At 41.0% G+C, this 8,674-nt stretch overlaps 1 long non-coding RNA gene across 1 annotated transcript; it reads right to left on the bottom strand.

The window, feature by feature from the left end:
- Positions 1-1,876: 1,876 nt before the first annotated feature.
- Positions 1,877-8,471, bottom strand: LOC105717428 (uncharacterized). Its single transcript, XR_001107522.2, has 3 exons — positions 8,274-8,471; positions 2,347-2,417; positions 1,877-2,259 (listed from the first exon to the last, which is right to left on the bottom strand). It is a non-coding gene; the product is annotated as an uncharacterized LOC105717428 (long non-coding RNA).
- Between the last annotated feature and the right edge of the window lie 203 nt (positions 8,472-8,674).

The following is an 8,674-nucleotide window of genomic DNA, read 5'->3' as shown; positions in this document are numbered from 1 at the left end:
AATTTCATTGAGTAGATAGTATTTGAAGGATGAAATGAAAAGGCATAGACCCCAACACATTAAGGCTCAGAGAAACCTCTCTGATAAGTTTCTTTTTAGGACTAGATTATAAACTTCAAGATGGCAGGAATTTATTAGTTCTTTATCCATAGAGTGCATGGTCCTCAATAATAGATGAGTAAAAAATCCTACACAAACTCAACTTTAGATTGGCTAGTCTCTTATTGTGAAGCCCTCTGCACTCACTCCTATGACACCCACATAACATCCCTTTATTCCTGGTTCTGTATACTTACCCCTGCCATCTCTGCTGCTTAGAAGACCTAGGCCTGGCCAGTTGTGGTGGCTCATGCCTGTAATCCCAGCACTTTGGGAGGCCAAGGCGGGTGGATCACCTGAGGTCAGGACTTCAAGACTAGCCTGGCCAACATGTTGAAACCCATCTGTACTAAAAATACAAAAATTAGCCAGGCGTGGTAGTGGTGGTTGCCTGTAATCCCAGCTACTTGGGAGGCTGAGGCAGGAGAATCTCTTGAACCCGGGAGGTGGAGGTTGCAGTGAGCAGAGATTGTGCCATTGCACTCCAGCCTGGGAAACAAGAGTGAAACTCTGTCTCAAAAAAAAAAGACCTAGATCTCTGCTTCTAACAATGTAAGTTCTACAATATACATCCTTCCATATTTTTTTCTCTTATCTGTATCCTTTGGGAGGACTTTTCTGAGACTGTTCCACCCTATATCACACTTGTCCTTTTTTCAATACCCACATCATACTCTTTGTCCACAAAATTTGATGCTTATACTTTTTAAAGATTTGTAGGTTGTCTTGCTTTCTAATAATTCCCTACGCTTACATCTTATTTCCTCTAAGTAAATTGTAAACTCTTTAATGGCCGATATGTTAGTTTTTACTTTGCTGCAAAGAAATATCTGAAGCTGTGTACTTTATAAAGGAAAGAAATTTAATTGACTCATGGTTCTGCAGGCTGTACATGAAGCACTGTGCTGGTTTCTGCTTCTGGCGAGGACTTCAGGAAGCTTACAGTCATGGTAGAGGGGAAGAGAAGCCAACATATTATACACACATGGTGAGAGGGACTAAGATGGAGAAGGGAGAGGTACCACACCCTTTTAAGTAGCCAGATCTTGTGTAAACTAACAGAGCGAGAACTCACTCATCCCAAGGGGATGGCATTAAGCCATTCATGACGGATCCACTCCCCTCATCCAATACCTTTCACTAGGCCGTACCTCTAACACTAGGGATTACATTTCAACATGAGATTTGGAGGTGACAAACATCCTAATCATATCAGCTGAGTTGGTGTTTTCTGCCTTTCTAACTTCTATTCTCCTCTTACCCAATACCCATTCCCAACCCAAACACCTGGCACAGGAGTAGACACAGTAGAACTTCAAATAAGTGCTATTTGCTAATTTATCATCTTATTACACCTTTTTCAATGTACTTGGGAACTCGAGGACATGGCCATCAATACACTGCCAAGATGAGAGTGGTGTGTCCCTACTACCACTGCATTATGGTGTGTCTGCTTACGTGCCTGTGTCCCTATCATACTGATAGAATCCTGGAAACAGAGATTATGGATTTTCACCTCTGAGCCCTAGGAACTAGTACAGATGTTGGCACATAACAGATAATCAATCAATGATGAATTTAGGAAACGGTGGGTCAACAAATTTGATGAAATCCACTTTTGCCTAAAAAAAATTGACTATTTGGACTAGTTCAGTCAACAAATTAAGATATTCGAACCATTTATACATATGGGCCAAATCCTGATGAAAATATAAAACATGTTTTTAGGAGTCAGATAAAATTAGATGTAAAATTGAAATAGAAAAAAAAAAAGTCATTGACTACTAATGGCTTTATTGTTCGACTCAGGAGCATTATGGAGCTTTCAAGGTTTTAAACCTAAAGAAAAACTCTTGACAGCAGGAAAGAAAGCTATTTTGAGGCCTCTTGGTACTGCTAAATTCACACACAAGAGATAACTCTCTTCTGTCTTCTGGAAGCTAGACTATAGTTCCTCCTTCCCCACCCAGCAACCAAAAAACAAAGCAGCTTCAAGTCCTAGAAAGTATGGAAGAAAAATCTCTGCTTATGTTATAGGTGTGTTTCTTCCACTATTTGGGGTGGAATTTGTCAGCCAGGTTGGGGCATGTTCAGGCTGTGTTCCACACATCTTCTCCTGAATCCTCAGTCCAGGCAGAAATCAGTCACCTACATGTTGGCCTTTAAGAAAAGAGCTGGCATTTCAGTGTTTTAAACACTGGCATCTTCTGGTTCAGTGCCCCAGCCGAAGTAAGGAAAGTGTGTTACCCATTTTTTTTTTTTCTTTGAACCAAAAAGGCGTTCTTCCTCATGTTTTACTCCACCTGACCATTGCCTGGCTTGAAGGAAAAAAGAGAACACTTTCAAGAGCTGAGAAAATTGGCATTGATGATTTAACATAATTTAGTTAAAAGTTAATTCTCCCTTCCTGTGAGCCACAGCTGATTATTTAGAGAAGTATTACTATTCTTTGTTCATTGAGTTTTATCTTTCTAAATTTTCACTGATTAGCATGATGTGTTACTAGGAAAAATATTATGATTTTAATTGCATTTTGGCATCTTAAAAGAATGTTTCACACTGCTTAACATCTGCAGTCAACAGATGTTTAAACACAACTCCCTCAATGACTAAAATTTGGCAAAATGTCTAATAGTTGGAACAGCTTAAAATTCTAAATATACTTCTAGGAACATGATACAGGCAGATGAAGTACTACTTGTGTGTGTTTTATATTAAATATTAAAATATTATATATACCATCCCTCTCAGAGATGACAGGTTTCAGGGAAAAAACAACAACAGCTAAGAGATGTTGCAATCCTACCATTCCAGAGATATTCTGTCTATAAGCAGGGCTGTGTCTTATGGTCACTGTCAACTGCAGTGGGGACCCTTTTTTAAGTGCTGTTTATTGTGGTTAACTCTAGAGGCTGGTAGAGGCAAAGCTGTGAGACAGACACATTTGTCCCTTTTGCTTCCTCTTTTGGCATCCTGCTTTTCTCTGACTCAGATCCTCAGGAGCTTCCATGAAGGTAGATTCTAAGATTAATACCTTAGACCTGAGTTTAAGTTAATTGGTCAGCCTTCAGTTAATTGGGGCAAAGATTCATTCATATCAGAGTGTGTGTGTGCGTGTGCACGCGTGTGAGTGTGGTGTCTGTCTGCTGTCTGTTTCTCAAGGCAGGGGTGCAGAGAGAAGAGAGGATGACCCAGTTAGCATTTAGTCAACTATTTGACCAATCATTGGTCAAATTAGCATTGGACCAACCATTTAAGCCATAATGTTTAGCATGGCTTAAATAAATCCGGAGAAGATCATGAATTTCATTTCAGTCACAACTTGTAACAGTCTACTCCTATGGGCACTTTATGACAGTTGGTAACTCAGGGCTTAGCAGAGGGCTGTTTCCTGTTCCCTTGTTGAACTCACCCGCAGTAAAAATGCCATTTCTACTCAAGAATCCTAGAGGCTGTAGCAGAAAGAATGAGAAATCCACATTTTCTATCCCTGGATGGTTAGGTTCACAGTCACAGGAACTGTGCAGTATATAAAGAGTTTCAATTGATACATCTCTGCCTGAGCTCATCATGTCATTCTTTTCTCTGTTACTGATTTAAATAAATAAATTTTGAGTATAGCTGATTACTTTATCTATTATGGGTGGGCCTAGTCCAATCAATTGAAGGCCTTTGGAGCAAAGACTAAGGTTTCCTGAAGAAAAAAAGAAATTGGCCTCAAAACTGCAGCATAGAAACCCTATGGAATTTCCAGCTTGGCCTGACCTGCAGATTATGGACTCAATGCTGACTGGAACATCAACTCATCTGAATTTTCAGACCACCAGCTTGCCCTACAGATTTTGGACTGGCTGGTCACCACAACTGAATAAGCCAATTCCCTAAAATCAATCTCTCTCTCTCTCTCTCTCTCTCTCTCTCTCTCTCTCTCTCTCTCTCTCTCACTCCTCTTCCTCTTGACTACACGTGTATATGTAACATCTGGATTCAGAGAAGGTGACTATAGCCAGGAGGAAGTAGAACCATGGAAAGATAGATAGGACTAGGCTATGAGGAGTGCAATGCAGGTGGTCCATCAGGAAGAGGAAGCAGCTTCTACAAAGACCAGGAGACGGGAACTGTGCCTTTGATGGGGGCAAGGGAGAGAGAGATCCTGAGAGTCAGGAGACTGTGTGTTAGAGAGCAGTGGGTACTAAGACTGGATGAATTGGTAGGACCCAAGAACTGATGTGTAGAAAAGAGCCTCTTCTTCTTCTTTTTATTTTTCCATGCAGGGGGCTTAGAATTTTTGCATTTTTAAAACACTGAATCATCTTTTCTGTAACACTCTACAGCAGAGTCCACTTCAGACTGTGCAGCTGTCCCCATCTATCACCATAAACTCTGTCTTTTGTATCCATCCCAAAAGGGATTTGCTCTTCCTAAAAGGGATGCACTCCAAAGAAATTTTAAAAGAATCTCATCAAGGAGCGCTGGAGAATAAAGGGATGTGAGGGTCAAGTCACAACTTTGAGGGCAAATAGAAAGAGGACTCCTTTATAAGAAAGAATTTCAAAAGACTCCCAGAGAACCAGAAATTCAGGACCCAGTAGGGTAAGTATTCCTGTTTATACAAGAGTCACAGACCGTTTAAGTAAGTGGATTTTTTCAGGTGACATTTAAATGAATAAACAATATCCATGTCTCAGGGTCAGAAATGGTACTTTTGCAGCTGATTCTGTCCCTCTTGAGAGGCTGTCACCAGACTGAGAGGGTGGGATGACTTAATGAACATTAAAAACAATGTGATTAGGCTGGGCATGGTGGCACATGCCTGTAACTCTAGCACTTTGGGAGACTGAGGTGGGTAGGTCCAGGAGCTCGAGACCAGTCTGGGTAACATGGTGAGACCCTGCCTCTAATTAAAATACAAAAATTTAGCCAGGCATGGTGGCACATGCCTGGAATTCCAGCTACTCAGGAGGTTGAGGTAGGAAGATCACCTCAGCTCAGGAAGCCGAGGCTACAGTGAGCAGAGATTGCATTACTGCACTCTACCCTCTGTGGACAGGAGTGAGACCCTGTTTGAAACACAAAAAATGATCAAACAAAATGCCACATGTTATTTTAAAAAATACTAGGGGAGAGGAGGTGGGAAAAAATGGAAAACCTGAAACTATGCATAATCCTCCCATCAGAAAATTACATTCATGTGATAAGTGACATTCTCCCCCTTGAATCCCAATTCCATTACTTGTAGTAAATATGAATCTTATTCCACAAACTCAGATGTGCAAAAAATAGCACTTTTCACATAAAATTAATTCTGAGCCTATAGCAACTCTCTTTATCCTATTAAGTAATTAGGAATTCAGTCTCAGATATTATTGTCACCCTCACGTATAGGCAAAGGTCTCAGGGTTTTATGTAGCACCAAACCCTAATGAGATCTCTTCAGCCACTGAACTTAGTCTACAATGTTAACTGCTGAGGTGTCTGTGGTCTCAGACTACATGGTCTCTTCTGGTTCTGGCTCCTCTGCTGCCGCTTTTAAAATCAGGAGAATCTTTGGTGAGGCTTTGGAATTCCTAACTCCCTAGCCCAGCCTCCCTACGGTCTTCCTCCTCTTCAGAGTGCTCCAGAACTAAGACTAGGATTCCATGTACATTCCAAACAACTTCCCTTCTCTCTCCAGTTCCTCCGGGACACCAAGCCTACTCTCCTCAATGGGTTTAGATTTTATAAAATTCAAGACCAGAATCGGAAGTGTCTTGCAGACAACTTTGGCTTCTGGCCCTATGACAAACATCTCCCTTATGGCAAGAGGCCACAAAAAGGCCTGACCATCTGCTTATGAGGAGGAGGGGAAGAAACACTGGGAGGACAAACACAAGTTAATATTCCAAAAATTATACCACAAACTGTTGACAGTTTGGTGGGTCTCTTTCCAGAATGTTCTCATGCTTATAAAGCAAAAATATCTCTACACATAAGCTTTTTTTTTTCTTTTTTAAATATATATATATATATATTTTATTGCACTTTAGGTTCTGGGGTACATGTGCAGAACATGCAGGATTGTTGCATAGGTACATACATGGCAATGTGATTTGCTTCCTCCATTCCCACAAGCTTTTCTTTTTTAAGCAAAAAGGGGATTGTACTATATATATGCAGTTATAGCTTGCTTTGGTTTCCACATAGGATAGTGTGGGTACCTTCCTAGGGTGTCCTTATTTGTGACATTGGGTACTGCGCCACTGATGGGTACTAAGGTGGTTTATATTTTACTCTTTTACACGGTGTATTGTGCACATACATGTATATCTCTGTGTTATTTTTCTATCATCACTTTCTAGAAGTGAACTGACTAGGTTGACCAAGTGGCTGGTGAATCAATACTCAGGTTTATTTGCAAACCGTAGCATAGTTCTCTGTTTCTCTGCACTGCAGGCCCTGGCCAACTCTGGTGGGTTGGTTAGCACATGCTGATTTTAGAGAAAGAGACTGAAAATGCCTTTCTCAACATCTTAGTCTTCGTGAGTTTGATAAAGTTTGTGGAGTTGGTACAAAGATTATTCTAAACATCTCTCTAGTTTGCCTCAGTGAATAGTAATCTCACTGTTAGTGTATAGGGAACCACTAACCTGGGCTTTACAACTAACCAGCTAAGAGACCCTGGACACATGATGTCCCACTTGAGGTGTTAGGTAGATCATTTGTAAAGTGGAGATGGGACAGACAGATGGTCTGCTAAAGACTTCCTGAAGTGATATCACATATGTGTCATATGTCCTCTGTATTCATAAGCATACACTGTCCTGGACAGGTAACGAGTGTCTGTCTGTGGATTGATGGCAGACTTTGGGCTTTACTGACTTTGCTATGCCTCTTCAGTTTCCTACTTTATATTTTAGCAACAGTACAGTACATTTGTATTAGCTTGTGTTCCTCCAAAAGCTGACACAGTGACAAGGGTTCAAGTTTAAGATGTTTATTTGGAAAGTGCAGGAAAGACCAGTAAGGGAGGTGGCTTATATAAGGTATGTTATCAAGCCAGCTGTCAACGGGCTTAATCCCAAAGGGCAATGTTGAGAAACAGTGTAAAACCCATGCTTCAGAATTATCTGCCTTTAGAGCAAGGGAGCTGGGGTGTTTATACATCAAATCCCATCAGCACACCCTAATGTGCTAATGTGCTAATTACCAGCACATCTAGCCTGCCATGCAAAGGCTGAGCAGCCTGCCTTAGTTTAGAGAAAAGCCTTCAGGTCAAGAGTGCAAGAAGAATTTTCTGGAACTAGCTAAGTGATGTGGGCATGGCCATTGTGTCTACTGTGTCTACTGTATAACTCCACAGTTCCACTCACACCAGTGTTGCTTTACTCTTCTGTGTCTTTGCTCATGTTGTCTTTGCTCCTTTCCCTTTCTGATCAATTTCAAATCCTCAGACTTCCTAGGTTTGTGTCCTGCCTCTGCTACTTCCTAGCTGGGTGACTTTGGGCATGTTACTTAAGCTTTCTGTGCCTCAGTTTCCTCATCTGGAAATAGGCATAGTGATAATTCTCATCTCATTAAACAGCTGTTAGGATCAAATGGTAATGGTGGAAAGCACTTATGGCAGTACCTACCACTTAATAAGTCTTCAGTAAATACCATCATATTTGTTATCCTTCAATAGCTACTTCAAGTGGTAGTGCCTTGAAGAAAGCATCCCTGAGACTCCAGGCTGGGTTAAGGGCTCAGGCCCCTTCTTAACACATTATGGTGATATTTTCCATATGCAAGTTTATCTTCTACTATGGACAGCGAGTTCTCCAGGAAGGCATCTCTGTGGCTTAATCAGGTCTGTGTCCTCGGCAATTCTTGTAGGACCTAACCTGCCATTCCATTAAGATTCACCCTGAGTAAAATGTAAACTTCATCAAACTGTAGTAATAATACACTTTCTTTATCCTAACACATACATTGCCAACACTGCTCCTTTAAAACACACACACACACACACACACACACAGAGAGAGAGAGAGAGAGAGAGAGAGAGAGAAAACCACTTCTTAATATTTCTGAAACCAGGTTGTCTGTCTTAATACTGAGATTTTTTTTCACTTTATCTGCCTTTCTTTCACAAAGTAAGCTATTATTAATTAAATGCTAGATTCTAGTATTAAAATTGACAAACGTATGGTTTAGACCTCAAAGTGAAGAATAACTTGGAAATAGTTTTCAGTTGCTCTTCAAGAAGAAAGCAGGTTCCTGGGGTGCCCTGCCATGTGGTGGATCTCATACTCCTGTCGTTCTGCTAACACAATTCCAGGAGCTAATTCTGTTGCATCTCACAGGGTATCAGTCTCATTCTTATCAAAGATGAGCAGGTCAGACTGATGGGTCCTAGGAGTGGGAAAAAAAAAGAAGAAAGAGTTTGATGCCATGTTGGAAGTTCAAGACAGAGACACTAAATCAGAAGCCAGGATGGGGGAGCCATCCTGGGGCAATAGGTGACACAGTTGAGGAATGGAGTAGCCAGATTGTGGGAAGTAGAAACCCAGCACAGAGATGCAAACCCAGCCAAGAAGTTATCTTGCATTAGATGACA

The sequence above is a fragment of the Aotus nancymaae genome, unplaced genomic scaffold, assembly GCF_030222135.1.
Source record: "Aotus nancymaae isolate 86718 unplaced genomic scaffold, 86718_ANA_hifiasm-v0.15.2.pri h1tg000059l, whole genome shotgun sequence".
NCBI classification, from domain to species: Eukaryota; Metazoa; Chordata; class Mammalia; order Primates; family Aotidae; genus Aotus; species Aotus nancymaae.
Note: the sequence above shows the minus strand (reverse complement) of the source record. Positions and strands in the feature narration are given on the sequence as shown.